Here is a 20,826-nt window from a genome sequence, read left to right on the forward strand (position 1 = left end):
TAAGCTCCGTAACGGAAGACTGGTAAATGGTTTGGCCGGATGGGGTCGAGGATGACAATTTGGGCTCCTTTCCCCTATAATGATGGAACTACCTCAAGGGATAAGTCCTTCTCCCATGAGAAGATGATCCATCTCCCATCCATATTTCCTATATAAACCTCCCTTCTTCCCAAGCACAAACTAGTGTGAGTGTTATAGTTGCAGAGTGTTGATGCTATTTTGGTTTGGAGTAGACAAGCAAGATATTACTAGTTGTGTGAGGGAGAAGTGTGTTTTTTTTTTGGAGTGAAGCCTAAAGGGAAGATATTTAAAACTATTGTTGTTTGAAGCCATCGTGGAATGTTGGCAGAAGTGCGTGGGAACCTGGTCTTGTCAGAGGAACACTGCAACGTCAAGGCAAATGGTTGTAATCTCTCTTTGATATTAATATATGCAACTATCGATTGATTTCCTACATGTTTTGTAATATTAAATATCCATGTCTTAATGTTTCTTGACTTGTTAAGTAGGTTGAATTGCAATTTGTCTATTATTATGTTTGTATGTTGTTGTTGTTTACTTGTTTCAGGAGCTTGAAGAAGGAAGCGAGAGATAGCTGGAGCGAGCAAGCGAGGACATCATCAAGTAGGATAAGCAGACCAAGAGGTAGGCCCTCTTGATTGATTCTAACCTAAGGAAATATTCCATAAAATGTATCTGTTGTGGCTAGACCCATTATCGAGCTAGAGGAATTCATTCGTGTCCCCACTTATAAGTTTACTTCACCACAACTACACCATTTTGTTGAGGATTGTATGTAATGGTAGTTTGATGTTGAATCCCATGTTGGAGAACATAGTTTTTGAATTCATTAGAAGTATATTCTTTTCCACTATTAGTACGAAGGGAGCCAATTTGTGATTGTGAATCATTTTCAATCCATGCATGAAAATTTCTAAAAGTTTCAAATGCTTCTGATTTACTTGTCAACAAATATACCCAACACATATTGGTGTAATCATTAATAAAGGTAATCATATATCTATTTCCATTTGCAGAAGGAACAAGCATAGGGCCTCACAAATCAAAATTAATTAGTGCAATTTTTCCATATGCTCTTGAAGTAGAATCATGAAATAACTGTTTGTTATGTTTTCCTAGAATACAAACATCACATTGCTTCAGTTTCCTTGCAATAGTTGGAAAAATCGAAACACCATTCTTTTTCAACAAATGAATCTTGTCAGAATTAAGATGTCCAAATATTGCATGCCATAGAAGTTTGGATGGAAATGTACCTTAATTGTACTGAGAAATGCATGCAAAGTTCTTTGTAGGAGCAAATGTTCCTTGCATCTTCAATAGTATTTCTTCCTTTACTCCAGTCATGAAAATTGTGTTTTAGATGCTTCCCTTATCTATACTTTCCCATCAAATGTGTGAATAGAGTGGCCTTGTTAGTGAATGTGAACAAGGGACAACAAGCTTATCTATAGCTCTAGAAGGTAAAGTACATCACACAAAATAAAGTCAGGAAGTCTAGGAAGTTTAAGCCTAATGGTTCCAAGTCCAAATGGCTTGAGACTTGATTTGTCTACAAAGTACAAAGCTTAATCGACAGTGTCACTAAGGTCTTCAAAGAAGTCTTTCTGAAATGTCATATGGTAGGTTTCCCTTGTATCAAGCATCCATGCATCTCTCCAAGAAGCAAATGAACTACGAAACTAGTCTTTAGTTAATCGAATATTGCAATGGGAAACAATATAATGAGTAGATTCAAGTGCTTTACATTTGGGTGGATTTCATGTTTTACCTTTACCTTCTTTTGGTTTTATGTGTCTTTGATTTTCTCCTAGGGGATTCTTCATGTTGTCACATCATGTCCATATTTGTTGTAGTGAACACAGTGAAGATCATATCTATTTCCTTGATGGTGTTTAACCCCCTGCCTTTTAAGTTATTTCTTCCACATCCTCTTCTATTGCCACTATTTTTAGGAGAATCATGGGATTGATTCTTCTCTTTCTGAGGAAGGAACACTTTTTATTCAGAGGATGGAGTTGTTGTCTTCGTTTTGCTGAAATCTTTCTCTCATTCTACAAACTTTTCCTTCAAGGTGTCAAAAGTAATGACCTTGAGTTACACATTCGCTTGTAGGGATTCAATGTAGTGAGGATATGAAGGAATGTCCATGAGGTTACGTCATGCATTATGGCTCTAATCTTTGAGGTCACGACTAAGAGGTCATTGTCTTTCAACTCAATGCTAAGGAGTTTGACCATTAATTGAACAAATTTTAATTCTCAGTGTGAGTCATATAAACCTTTCAGTTTTTTAAATGCATCATAAGGACCTGTAGTTGAAACTATATGATGACTCACCTCTTTAGTTATAGTTGCAATAATCAGGCATAAAATTTCATGTCCTTGTTTACCAAAATGGCTAACTCTTTGTCCTATGTGGGCTTGGTAGGTGCATTGTATTCCTCTCCTTCAAAAATGCCTTTCCATAAGTCATTAAAGATGACAATATGATTGATCTCTCTTGGCCATTCTCTCTAGTTCGCTTTGCTACTTATTACTACTCTAACAATGGAAATGAGAGAATGCTTCTTTACTTGTAGTTATGAGAAAATGGAGTTGATCTAGGATTTCGAAGATATTTTCTACCATCACAAACACACGCACACAAAGGTGCATATATCTGCAATCAACATGAATATTTGTGGTGGAGGCACCAATGTGGAGGAAAATGTTTTCCTTAAGAAATAATGGGAAGACCATGACCTTTGAAGAAGACGAGGAATATGATGTTTGAATGCGTAGATGAGGGTTGCTTCTTAGATATATTTTGCAAGTTGTTTTGAGGTCTACAATAGTATCTTGTGAACTAATGCAAGAATGATCAAACAATGGAAAACACTATTCACAAATAAAATCTTCCTTACAATCAAACACAGATGCTAGCATGTATTATGCTCGTAACGATATTGTATCATACATGGAAATTTGTTTTTGAATGAATACAAAACACATAATGGCACATAAAACATAACAGTCTAACATATTAGGTTCCGTTCCCACAGATGATGTCAAGGAAGTAAACAATATTAAAATTGTGGTTCTTACCATCTATCAGACAACGAATGGATTCAACAATCAAGAAATAAGCCACAATATCATCCAAGACAAAAGCACACAATTGTGAAAAAAATCAAGGATAAGAAGAAAAAAACATGGTGGTGGGTTCTTTTTGTATTGTAGCTGCTTGCTATGTTGCTAGACAACTTTTCACCTTTTTGAATTGTGTCTGATAATCATGCACTAGTCCACAAATATTCTCTATGTTCTATCATTCTAGAGTTCCATGAAAACCGAGGAGTAGGAGGGTGACAACTTTGGGATTCCAAGACTAATGAATGAGGATAAGAGCATTACATCCATAGGGAGCATTAGAGTATCTATGTAGAAATGATTTGGTGTAGGTTTTCAACTTGGACATCGAATTGATAGGGAGTTACACTGTGCGTGGTAGAAGTGCCTAAATTTGGCTTTGATACCATGTTAGACCAAAGAATGACTCCCGAATGCATATGCTATTACATTAATGAAAATAAAATAATATAATATAAAAGAGCGACCATTGGGATTCATCTTCCAAGGTTGGTTCCTACTCTAATTGTTCATATTTCCTTTTGTTTACATATTTACAACTTATTCACCCAATCCTTGAGGATTAGATGTCTAACAAGAAGTTATCAATATACTCATCAATGTGTCAAATAGAATTGGACTATATTGAAAATTGGAGGATGCGTCAAGGAGATTACCAACTCAGATTAGAGTAGGAGATCTATTCCCTGTAGGAGTAGATTTTGAAAGTCTAGCTAAGGTAAAAATAAGTTGGAAACTAGCTTGGCATCAACCATGGAGATTTGACAAGATAATGGAGTGCAAATTCAACAAGACAACAATGAAATTGTTACTCTCAGAAGTTAAATTGCAGAGCTTTGAGAAGGAATGGAAAAAATTCTTGTCTCCCCCTCTTTTAGTAACTTTATTAGTTATGATAATCTCTTGGTTCTCAATTTGAATGATAATGCTCCCTTTATGGAGCTAGAGAAAGATTATAGGGATGATGTACATTTATCTCATAATTAGATTGTATGGAGGTAAAATTTTGTTGGTTTTTAAGATTATATTAGAGGCTATATACTTGTAGAAGTCAAAATTTAGTAGAGTTTTTTAGTGGATTTTTGTTAGATATAAAGTTGGATCGAAACTTCTCATATGGTGACCCATTAATATTGTACTCTTGTTGTATTTGTGTGTTTCCAAGAACAAATTTTAATATTATATATTTCTTATTTCGGTTTAAAGAAAAAATAAATTGAAACCTACAATGAAATAAAAAATTCTATCCATGTACAATGAATAGAAGTAAATATTAACATGTACATAGAAATCAATGCATTACAAATTGACATGTAAATTAAATCAACAAATCTAAAAATTGATATGTGCATTGAAATCAACAAATTGATTTTAATATACATTTTTTATCATTCAAGATTGATACTTTATTTGTATTCAACTTATTTTTCATGTAACTCTTAAAGCATATTTATGAATAATACTCTCTATATTATTAATAAATGAGGAAACTAAATAAATTTAAAATGAATATCAGATTCAACTCAAACATATACACATACACAATATTGATTATTTACAAAGTGTGCTACTATACTTAAAATTGAAAAGGATAGATTGACATTGATCATTGATAATATTTTCTATACTTTTGAAATTATCATATTAATCTTAAACATATACGGATATCATTCTATTTGTGTACAAATTGAGTCAATATAATAAAAATAAAGAAGACATATTGACAATGGTCCTTCTTGATAATACTTCCTATACTTTTCAACAAAATGAGAAAAGTGAGTAAATTTTAAATTATCAAATTAATTAAAGATATACATATACATGATGTTGATCATCTACAAATTTTATTAAGTACGGAAAAACAACAAATATATTACAAATCTGTCCTCATATTTTAAATTTTAAAAGAGATTTAAGATTTAAAAAATATAGTCCCTTTCAAAACTACATAGATTCAAAATTAAAATAAATATAAAAATCTGAAATTAAAATAAATATAAATTAATTATAAACCTATAAATAATAAAAACAGAAAAAATATAATTATTATTTAATATATATTAAAATTTGTATTGTTATTATAAATTTTAATATCTTCTATCCATATATTATATACGAAAATCAAAATTACATATATAAATTAGAATCACTATATTAAAATATAAAATATATTTTATTTTTTTATACCATTATTGCATATATTTCAAAATAAAATAATATAAAAATTAGAATCACTATATTAAAATATATATGTATATATATATAGATATTTAATACCATTATTCCATATATTTCAAAATAAAATAATATAATATTAATAAATTCTAATAATAACCAAACAAAAAATTATATGCACCTCCCCCATATATATTAAAATGCACCTTCCCATACACACTCATATATATTAAAATGCACCTCCACAATTTTGAATATCCGGTCAACTTTGGCTGCCAACTAAAGCACTCTCACATACATTTTTAAAGAATTTCAATTCTTAACTTTGACCAGGGCCAAAAATCTGGCAAGTGAACACAAAATCTTTTTAAAACATGTATATCTCCAGAATATATTCCACTACCATCTATACCTATATTATATCAAAGATTAGGTGAGGAAGATGCTGCTCCACTCTAACAAAACTTTAGAGATGCAAACAAAAAATTTGCATAATAAACAAATTGCATTTGCACTATTATTAACTCAATATTTGAACAGTTACAACAATGGTACCTTGATCCAGTGAACAAAATAACTCAATATTTGAACAGTTACAACAATGGTACCTTGATCCAGTGAACAAAATAACTCAATATTTGAACAGTTACAACAATGGTACCTTGATCCAGTGAACAAAATAACTCAATATTTGAACAGTTACAACAATGGTACCTTGATCCAGTGAAACTTTTGTTCATATAACAATAATTGCATAATGAAGTAAAACGTATATACATATTATTTGCCTGATATTTAAACAGTTCTAACAATGTTACTTTGAGTCTTTGATGATGGGTGGGTCTGAGATTATTTGAAATATAGTAATTAATAAACTTACACCTATCATATATCCAGAAATCTATATCAACAAAATAGATATCTTGTTCCAATATTGTAGGGAAAGAAACCAGAAAGAAGATTAATAGACACACAGATCAATTTCATCACTCCAGTACACCAGGGCATTAGAATATGATGGGGAAAGCAGCACCAAATGAACAGGCTGTATCAGTGGAAAAGGGCCCTAATGCTGGGTGTTGCCATCCATTTGTACTAGCATTTGTACCTCCATTAATAGTCAAACTGGATCCTCCTGCTGTTTCAATATTAATTTCTTCCTCCCCCACATGTGAGACTGCATGCAATGGAGTAGCCAGAGGAGACAACAAGGGAATTGGAATGCTCTTACTGGACTTCACTTGAAGTGGTGGGGGTGCCCGCTCTTGCAGTCGCTTTCTCGCAAGCCCTTGCTTTCCAACATTTGCTGGTTCACACTCTGCCCCACTGTATGAGGAAGAATCCTTTGAAGAAGCCATTAATGGAGTACTGGTCATTCAAATTGTTCAGAGATTTGCATCAGTCATTCACCCTTTGCTCCAGCCACCAGTCTCTGTATTCCAATTCCTTAGCATCGAAATTTGTACGATCTCCACTCTCCTTTAAATTGACACCCAAGGTGCTTTTCACCTGGATTCCAACTGTACTGTGACGCCAAATAAACGTCAGCGGGCAGGATATCTGCCACAAAGTTGCCTCCTTCAAGGAGGATATACATAAAATATATGTCATGCACGATACGAGAGTTTCCTATATAAAACCTTCAAGGAATATATACATAAAATATACCGCATGCACGATCCTAGGGTTTGATTCATAATAAACCAACAGGGGCAGGATAGAGATTGAAGCTTCTGGTCCATGTGAGTATCAGCCAGCGAGGAGACCTATGGGTTCAGATGCAGAGTACTTTAATCTGCACTCATTTTCATATATGAAATATTTTATTAAACACAACGTGCCTGTCGTGGAATCTCCTTTATGTCGGACAAACGAATGCAGAGCCACTCCTCACAAGCCAACCTTCGAGGCTTTTGCGTGAAGATAAATGCTTTCCAAGGCAGCCTGAAGCTCCAATATAGTTGTTATGCCCATGGATTTATATTCCAGGCTGTACAGATCACCTGTGTTACATCTCAAAGGTAGTTGTTGGGATGTTTACTTTCATTTTCATTTTCAATTTATGTGGCAGGGATTATTATTCTGTATTTTTAATGGTATATTTGGAGTATGTTTTAAAAAAAAAATTTGTTTGGTTAAGAGTTTGTTTTTTTGACGTAAGGAAACACAAATTAAGAGCCCAAGGCCCAGAGGCATCTGGCAGGAGTGAAAGCCTGCCCCTTTATGGACCACCAGGTGGTCCTTGAATAAGGGTGATGAGTCAGCCTGTATTGTGTATTGGTGGATAATAGACATAGATGACTGTCTTCACTACCTGTTTGATAACTGAGTTATGATAAGTTTTTCCACCTTTTAAAAATTAAAATATTATATATATATATATATATATATATTTGATAATTTTATTTTATTTTTATTTTTTTATAATTAATTATATATATAAAACAAAATTATATATATGGTACTTATCCATATATGGTAAATGTAGGATGAAGAACCTCGTATCATAAAATAGATATGGGGGAGCTGATCACATCACCTTCTTCCTGGTATATATTTTCAGTATACTTTTTATTAAATGAAAAAATGCTTACATATAGTATATGTGTCATTATATTCCCATATTCATTACTATGGCCAAGTTTCACAAATAATTGTCACATTTCCATATAGTCAGGGTATACGCTATTACTATATAATATCCATGATCACAAAAATAATAAAAATAATAAACAGACATTATGGATTAAAATATCTCCATATGTAATCTATCCAGATAAAATATATTATGTTCTCACCATCACAAAATATTCAGAAAAACAAACATAAAAATATAACATATTATATTCCCACCCTCAGAAAATATTCAAAGAGGTATACCTACCTCATCATGATATGAAAAAGTCTCCTAACCTTAACGAGGAAGCACTAAAACCTCTTTGACGAACAAACTTTTCTTACTTCTTATATATCATATTTAAAATAAAAAATATTAAAATAGAAACAACATATATTTTCACTAAATATTTTTGGTGGATCAAGTTAGATCTTAGGGTGCATCAAGTTAGATTTTAGGGTTAAGAAAATATGGTTGTTGGTGGTTTTTAGTTTTGTTATTTCTAATGTACTTTTTGTTTAAATGAAGTTTAATTTTTAATTGGGTATTAATCATGGAGATTTTATGTTTGTAAATATGATCAACATAAATTTGGCTGAATTGAGAGATTCGTTGTTGAATTTTTTCATAAATAAAAAGAAGAGTGTAATTCAGTATTCTTGTTGTTCCTTTAATCTAATTTATGAAAATTTATGAGTCCCCATATATGTGGCTTGAGGTTATTCCTTGTGAGATGGCTAGTTGTAGGAGTAATTTTAAAGCAAATAATTCAACATAGTTTTTTGTTGTTGTCTCAATATTTGCAGAAAATGATAAAGATGCAATGTTTGCCCCCAAGCCCTCCCAAGGAGAGGGATCCTTGTGTCACCCCATCAAAAAAGGCCTAGGGGGTGTACATCTAAATTGGTTTCCAGGATAGAAGATATGGGTGGGGGAGCGGTCCTTTGTGATAAAGTTGTTTGCAATAGCCAAATTGTGTATGGCTATTTTAGTTGATGAAATGTCTTTGTATTAAAAAATGGTTCGGTTTCTCTCCAGCCATATACCCTAAGCCACTATTAAAGGGAGTGCTTTGTGGTGTCATTTACACTATTTGGAAATATATTAATCACATTGAAGGAAATTCATATCTCTGGGGAAAACCAAATATTACATATGAATTTCCTTCAATCTGATGAATATCTTTCCAAACAACTTGAGTGAAAGGGAAAGTTATAACATGTGATTTACATATTTAGAATCCTTTGAGTGCATGAGACATATGCATGAGCCATGGAAAGATCATTTTCGAAGATTTTCCCAAGTAGGGGCTTCGTTTCATGATGGGAAGCCACAAAACCACATGAATAATTTTTTCTTAGGAGGACATTTCAATTCCCAAATTTTTTTACTCCCCCATGGTGGCTCATTGTTTCTTACCTTTGAAGCCATACTCAGGTAACTGAGTTTTGGATATATTCCCCATGTGGGTTGGGGACCCAGCTTAGAGAGTTTGCATTATTGTAGAGGGTGACATATGATTGTTTAAGAGCACTGATGTATTGGTTCCGGATGTCTGTAAAATCCATGTCCAAACCAAGGGTAGTGTACGATAGCCAATCTTGATGGACCCTCTTATAGCTATAACTTGAAATATGATTTAGTATGCCAAACCTGTCACTTTTTAAATTTTAGATCAGAGAAGGAGGAATAATCTGGCCTTGTTAACACCCAATCCAATGATCCAACCCAATTTGAATCTAGGATCCATTTCCAACTTTCTAGCTAAGGTAATGCCTAATAAGGGGGAAGATTTAATTATTTCCTTCTAGATGACAAATCCATGGTTGACTAGTTTCCGAGGAGATACGGTCCAATCTAGAATTGGAGCAGGGCTTATATATTTTTGGTACATGACTTGGGTCCATAGTCTTGTCCGTTGAATAAATGTGTAGGCCCCTTTTGTAGAAAGGGCCTTTGAAACTAGTGGAGATGTTTTAGTCTGCACCCCCCTAGTGCTTTTGGGATGGAAATTTGATGACAAGCCATGACAACACATATTCTTTTGCTTTCATGCACTGTCCATAAAAATTGAGAAGATAATTGCCAAATTTGATGAAGAATCCCAATAGGAATCCATGCCAAAGACGCCCAATAGACTGACATGGCTTCTATGACTGACTTACATAGAACTAATTTTCTAGCCCTAGATAGCCACATGTTGCACCAAATTCAAATAATCTTTTCTATGTTTTTAAGTAACCAACGCTAGTCAATTTTTCTATAGTTGTTTGGCTTTAGAAAAAAAAAGATATTTTAGGCCATGATTGTTCACCACCACATAAGTAGAAAAAAACTGTCTCAACTTGATGTTTTGTTTCAACCATCATGCCCCAGTAGTGGAGTAAGGATTTTGAGAGATTTATGAACATTCAGGTGGCCTTTGTGAAAGTATTTAGGAGGAGATTTAAGTCCCCAAGGTGTTCCAAGTTGCCATCCAATAAAATAAGAATATCATCCATAAAGAGCAGGCATGTCAAGTAGAAATGGCTAGTTATGAAGATTCCTTTGTAACTTTCCCTATGATTGGAATCCATAATGAGTCTATGAAGGCCCTCAACGACCAACATAATGATTAGGGGGACAAAGGGAAACTCTGAAGAAATCCATGCTCCACATTAAAGAAGTGAAATGCTGTTCCATTTTTTAGAAGAGAAAAAGAAGAGGTTTTGACACAGTTTAGAACGCAAGAGATGGAGTGACAAAACCCCAAATGAATAATAAGAAGTATGATATAAATCCAATTGACCCTATCAAATGCTTTAAATGGATACACTTTGTATAAGATTGTTTTTTGGCACTTTATATGGATTGAGTGGAGGACTACCTAGGTGACATCAATAGCTTGATGCATTTGACATCCAGCTAGAAAACTGAATTACTCAAGGGATATATGTTTTGAAAGGATGTCTTTCAAAAGGATGGCAATGATTTTGGAGATGATTTTGTAAATGTTGTTACACAAGGATATGGAATAGAAGAGATCAAAGGAGTCAGGGTGGTAAGCTTTTGGGATTAGGGAAATGAAACTAGTGTTGAAAGGTGCCAAAAATTTCCTAGATGTGCGGGAGAACTTATCTACCCTTAGTATATCATCTCCCAAGAAATTGAAACATTGCAAATATAATTCAATAGGGAGATTGTTCGACCATGGCCTCTTCCCTTTTTGAAAACTATGAAGCACCCTTTCAAGTTTATGTTTTGTAATCTTAGCCATAAGGTTGTCATTTTCCTCTTGATTTACTAACCTAGGGAAGAGTCCAACCACCTTTAATATTTATTTGGTCAATCGATGCTCTCGTTTTCTAATGGAAAATATATTTGAAGTGGCTACAACCTTCTTTATATATGTCTATAAAAGATGCAATTATGGCTCTATATTGTCCTTTTATCTCCCAAATGGTAATTATAATCATATGGTGATTTTCAATCATGTGAAAATATTTTGTATTTTCATCCCCACCATAAAACCAGAGGGCACTACTCTTCTTTTGCCACTTCTTTTCTTTATCTAAAATGATTGTCCTTCTTTTTGATTCTATATCTTTGATATATTCTTGATGTTCATATAACCCATTTTTGGAAGTGCTATGATGAAGTGAAAATTTTAGTTTATTTTTTATCTCAGCCAAGGCTTTTGCATTTCAAGCCCTTTATTGTTTTTCACACTTTGAAATAACTACTTTGGAAAATTTTAAGTTCCTTTGGAACTGGATCGATGGGGATGTGAGGGAGGTAGGGGAGAAGGGCACCATGATTGCTTGATAGTGTCATGTGGGGAGGGATATTGAAACCAATGAGGGTTTAACTTAAATAGATTGGGTGGCTTCAATGGAGAGGAGTCAAATTCAAGGAGTATGGAATTGTGATCAAGTTCACAAACAATAGTGACCCATTGGCGCATTTTGAGATTGATATCAATGAGAGCTTCAAAATTAGGAAACATACCAATCGTTTTGATACTTTAAGCATCCCAACTCGATTACTTTCCAGGTAGGATATAGTTTAAGGGGGATGATGTCAATGAGATCACTGTTGTCCAGGTGTTCAATGAGAAATTTCAGGAGGGGGTCAAGAGTGGTTGAGAATCCCTAGATCTAAGACTCCCCAAGGGTGAAATTGAGGTCACCACCCACAATGGTGTATTGAGGAACAATAGGGTGTACCTTGAAGAAGTTTTTCTAGTAGGATTTCCTATCAGATTAAGGTCCATAGATATTGTAGCATATGAAGGCTATATTAAGATAAGATGAGAAAATGTCTACAACCAGGCTTAAATGAATGAAAAAAATTGAATTTAGTCATAAACTGAGAGTATTCCAATCCAAGATAAGTCCCCATGAATGCCGTAAAGCATTCAATGAGACAAAGCCCTAGTAGGGGAAAATATTTCATAATAGAGCTTCTACCTTCTTACCCTCCATCATTGTTTCTTCTAGAAATATCACGTGTCGGTTATGTACCATTATCAACCTTTTTATCGCCATTTTTTAGAAGGATTGGCCAATCCCCTGCAGTTCAAGGATTGCAAAATCAATTGGGAGCCATATGGGGTGTTGAAGCTCTAAGGGCCCTGAGAATGGACATTTGTTTCCCCAATTAGATCTCTATGTTTACTATCTTTGATCCATGGAGAGGAAGGATTTTATTCCTTTGTAGAGTAGTTTTTAATCCCGTGCATCAAAGAAGCCAAGCCCAACACATGATTCTGGTTGAAAGTCCTCAATTTCCAAGTGATGCAAGGGTTTCAAGAGGGAGTGAAGGTTTTAATTGGTGGAAAAGTAACTAGGTTTGATATTCATATTTATCTTTGTACTTGTATCAATTTGTATTTTATGTAAAAGAAGAAAAATAATTTTATTTGTTAAAACATGGATTTCATGCTTAAGTATAGGTTAAGCATGTTCTTCATGCTTCTAAGGATTGATGAGTCAAGAATAATATTTGTCATATATTAAATTCCAATTTAGACTCTTGTAGTATAAGAAAAATATTAATTTTTGAATCATGAAAAGTTATTTTGTCCTACAACACCAAGTCGGCCCTGCCATGACAAGTCAACCCCGCTGAGGCACCTTTTCACTCTCCTAGATGACTAAATATGAGGTAGACTTTATCCTCATTTGAAGAGATGACAAGCAAGTTCGATCTGTGCATAAGACAAGAAGGAAAGCAGAGCAACAACCTAGGAAAGAAGAGAAACTCTAGGAAGAAGAAGGAGACTTGAATTTTGACGTGTTCCACTCACACATGTGAGTATTCTAGGGTTTCTTTGCAAGTTGTATGGTCAAGGATTGTAGATCTGAATTTCATACTTGAAGTAGAGGGTCAAGATTTGATTTGAAGCAAAATTTGTGAGTTTTGACCATCATTTACTTGGAGAAACGTTGACTTTATTGAAGAAGACCTTTGGAGTGCTAACTCGGTGTTTGGAGGAGGTTTAGTCTTTGGGTCTTGGAGGTTTCATTTTGATATGATTCTATAAGAAGAGGATTGGTCAGGTTTTCCCCTGGTTTGGAGCATATATCTTGTATTCTTTGTGTCTTTGTGATATTCATGCTTTTGGTAATTGATTGATGAAGAAGTAAAACAAAGTAATAAAAAAACCAACAAAAATCACAAGTAATTATCAAGGAAAATCAACCTTGATCTACAATTACCCTGATTTTCCAACATGGTATTAGAGCTAAGGTGAAGAAGAAGGGTGAATATCACTTCTTGTTTGCAGCTATATTTGAATTCCTCTTTGAAATTCCTATAGTTTGAGTCTACATATCTATGATTTGATGCACACAAAGTGATATTGATACACATATGTGAAGTTATTCCTAAGACAAAGGCTGAATGGTTTTTAAGGAAGAATCTGGTTGAGTTTATAAGGTTACATTCCTGCGGAGGAATGTGAATTTCTCATGACTGTAATCTCACAAATGCAAAGATCTGAGCTGCTTTGGAGTTATTTACCACAGTGATCCGAAACTAACTAGACAATATTCTCAAGCAATCCAAGTTCTGCTATAATGGTTATAGAGTTCTAGAATTGTTTGGATCAGGTCTTATACATAAACACATTTCTAAAGATATAAGTCCCCTTCTGTATGATGAAATGATCTCCTTGATACTCTAATAATAGATACAAGATACTCTTCCTGGTTTGTATTGTAAGGGTGACATAATCATGATGCGAGTTCTCTTACAAGACATAGATATGATTCAATATAATGATTGCAAAGCAAAGTGGAAGTACTATTATGCTTCTTCAAATTATTATGAATATTCTCCTATATAATTTATTTAGACTGTGATTTAAATTATGATTTGAGCAATCTGGACTGAGATACGAAGTTACCATGACAAATTCAAAGTGGTGCAAATTCATCTCCTTGACAATACAACAATGATGCGATGCTAATTCAACATGATCATGCCACATAATCTAAAGTCTTAAGAGAACTTATCTTAGGCATAAATGAAGCAGTTAAAGAAGAATGTCTAACCAACATCAATAAAGTAGACATGTAGAATAGGATCGATCTCCTTACCAGGAAGGAAATAAAGAATGAGATTGTGATAAGAGGTATCCAAACCCTCTTTGAAACATCCATATTTAACAATGACGACATTTTCGTGAGGCTAAGAAAAATATAGTCTTATAATAGGCTTGATTTATCTCTATTATGAAGAAGGAAAGGAGGACGAAAGTTTGTAATTACAAAAGAAAGGCTGAGGCACTTGATTGCTAGATAAATAAGCTGAGAAGCCTGTAATATCTGCAGACTAAAGTTCTGAGTAACCTTAGGGAATAGTGAGGAAAGGAAGGGTCTCTTGGATGTGAAAAAGAGTAGTCCTAAACCCTATGTTAAATAGTTCAAGAATAGTGTAAAGAATGGGAGGCTAAGACTCTAAGTAAAGTAAGGCATTAACACATTGTTTTGAGGATATTCTGATATTCAAATGGGCCATATTCAGTCTCTAAGAATGAACTGTAGCTAGAGCAAATGGGAAGCGAATACGAGTCGGATATGGGCATGAGATGAAGGAAATTTGGCCAAAGTCTAGAAGGCTGGTTTTGAGCAGAAGAAGGAGGATTCTCACAATCAAGAAGGAATGAGACTTCTGTGTAATTGCAGGTGAAAGGAGGGTTTGTTTTGGAGACCAAATTTTCTAGTAGGCCTTCCAAAACAAGGTCACATCTTTTTGTGGTAACTGCATAGGAAGAGGGTCCTTTGGTGAGGGTTTTATGTTCAAGGAAGCCTTAGACAAGGACGAATGGTACAGGCTCAGATATGAGATTGTTTAGAGGGTAGAATTGAAGAAAATTTTTGTACAATGAGCACAAGAGTTGGTTCACTATTGTATGTGCAGATTTGCGAAAACCCTAGGGAAAGTGAACTAGTGGACATTCACTATCAAGTGGGTTATGGTTGAAGACCTTATGGTAGTAATCTTGGAGCATCCAAGTCACTATTGAAAGGTAATTTTATTGGTTCCCTAAAGACTGCCAATTTGAAACAACAATAGGAAAACTAGATGGCATGTATAGAAACCCTAAGGATATTCATCTAAGAGGCAGCTAGAGGACTAGCAAGAAGGTTTATTTGAGGACCCTAAGAGTTGGCTACTTTGGAAAGATGAGAATAATCACTAGAGGGAAGAATTATTTGAGTCTATGTACCTGTGTTGACTGATAGAGTCTGACTGGAAGGTCAACCAAGTTGTGCTTAAGGTTGAATGAAAAATAGATTGGATAACCTTGTACTATAATCAATAATTTGAAGGAACTGTGTGATGGAGTATCTTCAAGGCAAGAAGCAATGCATGAAACAATGTTTTGTAGGAAGTAGTGTTGGACAAAGTACAATATGAAAAAGGTAAAGATCTCAAGTGCATGATCATAGACTATTAGGAGGCAGATTTGGAGCACTAGTTCAAAAGTTGCAACATGAGAAAACTCAGTGATAAGAGGGTTGGTTGAGGAAGCTACAAAAAAATGTAGTTGATGTAAGGGAAGTATGAGTACTTCCAGCACAAGTTGAGGCTTTTTGATGCACTATCCTTGTTTTAAGAGAGTATGAGCATGGATTTATCCTCTTAGGTTGAGAGGGAGTAAGGTTGGACACTTGTTCTCCTTGTGACAGGTACTATGATAGATTAGGATTGATCTCCTAAGTAGAGTACATTGACATGGATAAGAAAAATGGTGGATTGGATAAGAATCTTGGATAAAATTCTTGAGTCATGTATTGTGATGGATTAGGATGGAGATACTAAGTCAAGTGCATGGACATGGATAAATAATGATTCGGTGGACATACATTTCCTTGAAGGAAATGGTCCTGTGGAGTAAATATTCCAGGTATCCTAGGTGGAGTATGTACCTCGGAGAGGTGATGATCCGGGTGGATCCAGAAATAGAAGTGGCCTTGAAAATAACTCAAAAATCAAAGTCCTCAGATGGAAGTAAAACCATGACTAGATCGTGGTGCTTGTCGCCCTGATTCCAACGATGTGAATGAAACTTAAATACGAGTTTGTATGCTCAAGTTATAGCTAGTTAAAGTTCTGGTCAAACTTGGCCAAGTGGCAGTCATTAACAAGGCAACAAACTGGCAGAGTCCCGACGCATGGAAAACGACAGTTGGAAAGGACAAATTTTTTGCCTCCTTAATTCGTATAGTAACCCTTAAAACGGGCGGAAAAATTTCAACCATATTGTTTAAAAAACAAGAAAAAATAATAATATATGGGGTGGTGGGTCACCACCCCTCAATGATATTATAAATATGTATTCAAATTGGGTGGGAAGGCCACACCCGACAGACTTGCCCAAGCCCGTTGGAGCCACATTTACCACTGGTGCAGATCCCATTTGAAACAAACCGTTTTCCATATTATATTAACCGCCTGTTGAAAAAAATGTATCAAGCAGCATTTGTTAAAACCAATCCACACCATATTTGGGGTAGGTTGATTTGAAACCCGACCCGCCCCCGACACATACAATTTTTCCACCAACGAGCCACGACCCATCCGTTGGTGGCTTTGCCCGCCAAGCGATATTTAAACCTCATTTGCCCATTCGAATGGAGACTATTGGAGGAGAGGAGCGGAACCCTGAGCAGCTAGGAGGGACAAAACCATGAGTGAGGAATCTATTTAGATGCTAAAAATATTCCCTTAGAGGGCCAGAGATTCTAGTGTCAAAATTTAAAAAGTTTATAGTTGGTTTTGCACGTTTTCATGCCAGGAATCCAACTGTGCAGTGCCTTTCTCCAACCGAGGTCTCCATTTGTCATCCATGATACAGATTGGAGGTATAACGATCATTTGTTGTAAAGTTGCTTGTAATTCTTTTCTTTGCTGCCACTTAATGAAAGAAGGCCTCCCCACTTTGAGCAGGGCCCAAAGATGTAGCCCACATTGTGTGAACTCCATAATCAACTCGTTTTTCTGCTTTTGATCTCATGGTTGCTTTATGATTTACGCTTCTTTTTCATGTGTTAAGTTACTTAGTTACATGCTCTTTTATATGCAATTCCATATGCATCCTTGAAGTTAAAAGATCTGGATCAAGTTTGATATCAGAGTAGGTCTTCTTGATGTGAGTTGCATGAGTGAATGATAACCAGGAACAAACTCCAAAGAGGAGAAGGAAAAATTAAATCCTTTGATCCTGAAGCGGGGCATGCATCACGAAGATGGAACATGGTAGATGAGGAAGCTCAAATGGAGGAAGAGCGGAATCATCACAAGATATTCTTCACCATGGAAAAGAAAGTTGACAACCTATTTGCAAAATATGAGAAGACAATCAAGCCTGAGAATAAAGAGCCAGATGACCATGCATCGGTAAATCATGAAGGTGGAAGAGGAGAGCCTCTTGAACCACCCTCTCCATCCTCTAGTGACAATTCTTCTTCTTCTTCTTCTCATCACTCTAATAGGCATCATAAGAATACATATAAGAAGCCCTTTTTAAGGCTAGATGTAAAGTTTGATTTTCCCACATATAATGGAGAATGTAATGCAGAGAAACTAAACAATTGGATTAGACAGATTGAGGTTTATTGCCGGATTTAGTAGATTGAGGAAGATGAGGTAAATATCCAATTAACATATCTTCGGCTGAGTGGCACCACTCTTGTCTGGTGGGAGAGCAAGTTGCAGAAAGGCAACAAAAACTTGGGTAATCTCCTTTCTTCTTGGTCCAATTTGATTTCTGCATTAAAAGATTAGTTTTATCCTCTAGGTTATCAACAAAAGGCTTTAATGGAATGGAGATATTTAAGGCAAGGAAAGCGTCAAAATGAACAAAGTTTCACAAAAGAGTTTAGAAAACAAGCATTGAATTTGGGCATTTCTCTTAATTCACTCAAAACTATAACAAAGTATATTGGTGCTTTAGATAGTGACATTAGACATTGTTTGTTATTATTTGAGCCTACTACTATTGATGTGGCCAGTGTGAAGGTCATTCACCTTAAAAGTAGGGGCAAGAATGAAAAAGAAGATTAGTTAAAGGAACCATCTTTTAAACCTCATAATAGCAAGTTCAAAGGAAAAGGAAAGGGAGAGGATAATAAGGCAGCTACAACCAAGAAGGAGGAAGGAGAAAATCCATCTTGCACACATTGCAAGAAGGAAGGTCGTGATGATGAACACTGTTGAAAGTTGCATATGGATTTGAAGCCAAAGATATTTGGTGGAAAGAACAAGAAAAATATGGTGGAAACCGCGCAACAAGACCTTGGATCCGATTCCAGCGATGAGACATTGATCACAACAGTGGGCACACAAGGTACTCTTTCTCTTTATGCTAGTGAGAATTCTGAATCACATGCAAGTACAAGTTCTTAATATTAACCTCTTGTTAATGAACGAAAGAGAATTGAATTGTTCCACATTAGAGTCGTAATGAAACATACTAAAGTGGAAACCTTGTTTGATCTGAGCTCACAAGCAAATTTGATTTCAGAATCCTTGGTTAAAAAGTTAGGATTAGAGACCAAGCCTCATCCAAAACCATACCCGCTTGGTTGGGTGTGTGATAAAGCAAAATTACATGTAACCAAGCAATGTAGAGCTAGATTTGTGATTGCATCCAAACTAGTAGATGAGGTTGATATTGATGTTGTACCCTTGGATATCTATGGTATTTTATTGGGGAGTCCATATTTGTATGATATGAAATCAGTTTTCTTTCGCCATGAAAACAAGTATCATCTCACAAAAGATGAGGTGGAATACATTGTTAGAGATCATCGTTCCAAAATCAATGGTAGTCTTGTAAGTGCAAGTTAGATGAAGAGATTGATTAATTCCAGCAAAGGATGCATGCTCATGGTTGTGAGAGCAAAATACACCGGTACATCTGAAGCTTTCCAAGGTTGTGATCCCAACCATAAAAAGGAATTGTATGAAATTGTTTCTAACTATGATGGGATTTTTCAAGAACCAATTGGGTTGCCTCCAAAGCATGAGATCCAACATGAGATTCACTTGCAACATGATTCTCCTTTACCGAAAATTAGTATGTATAGGTTGTCATCCATTGAGATGGAGGAGATAAAGAAGCAAGTACATGAATTGCTGAACCAAGGGGTCATAAGATCAAGTTCTTCTCCATGTGGTTCACTTATCGTATTGGTGCCTAAAAAAGGATGGCACATGGATGATGTGTGTGGATTACAAGGAACTCAACAAAATAATGATGAAGAATCTGTACCCTCTCCCTCACATTAATGATTTGTTAGATCAATTGAAAAATGTTGTCTATTTCACAAAATTGGACTTGCGCAATGGTTATCATCAGGTAAGGATCACAGAATAGGATTTATGTAAGGCTGCATTCAAGATGAAATAGGGGTTGTTTGAATTCCTGGTGATGCCATTCAGATTATGCAATGCTCCAACCACATTCATAAGGGTGATGAATAATATTTTCAAGCCTTTTCCTGCTGATTTTGTACTTGTGTATCTTGATGACATTCTTGTTTACTGTAGGACATGGGATAATCATGTGAGTCATGTTAAAAAAGTGCTTGATGTTTTTCAAAAAGAAAAATTGTATGTCAAAATGTCTAAATGTGAGCTTGGTAAGACCTCTTTGGTTTACTTAAGTCACATTGTTGGAGGTGGACAATTGAAAATAGATCCTTATAAAATTGATGTGATTGTAAAGTGGCCTAAACCCACCAATTTTATAGAGGTTTATAGCTTTTTGGGTGTAGTACAATACTGGAGAAGGTTCATTGTCAACTTCTCCATCATTTCATCCCCCTTACATGCGTTGACGAGTGCGAAGAAAAACTTTTAGTGGGGAGGAAAGCAACAGAAAGCCTTTGATGCACTGAAAGATAAGATCAACACCGCACCAATTTTGGCCTTACCTGATCTCCAATAAACTTTCTAGATCGAGATCGATGTGAGTGGATATGCCATGGGAGCATTATTGATGCAACAAAGGAAAACTATATGTTACCATTCAGAGACATTCTCCCAAGCTTTTGTGAACAATCCCACATACGACAAGGAGTTGTATGCCTTGGTTCAAAGTGTGAAGAAGTGGAAACACTATTTGATCGGCAAGGGGACCATCATTCACATAGATCACTAGCCCTTGCAGTACCTCCAGTCGCAAACCAAGCTTCAACAGACACATCATTTCAGATGGATGGGTGTTGGCTTGAGGGGGCTTGGACCTAGGTTCAAAGTTAGTTGCACTAACCAAGAAAACCTTGCAGTACCGGCCCTTTCGGCAACAACATGCGTAACACAGGCTGCAGTCTCACTCGAGGTAGTATGGGGGATGCCACCACCATGTTTCTGCATCTAAAGGACCAT

Source organism: Pinus tabuliformis, chromosome 9 (assembly GCF_031772625.1).
Source record: "Pinus tabuliformis cultivar Carrire ecotype Pingquan chromosome 9, CPIR1, whole genome shotgun sequence".
Lineage (NCBI taxonomy): Eukaryota > Viridiplantae > Streptophyta > Pinopsida > Pinales > Pinaceae > Pinus > Pinus tabuliformis.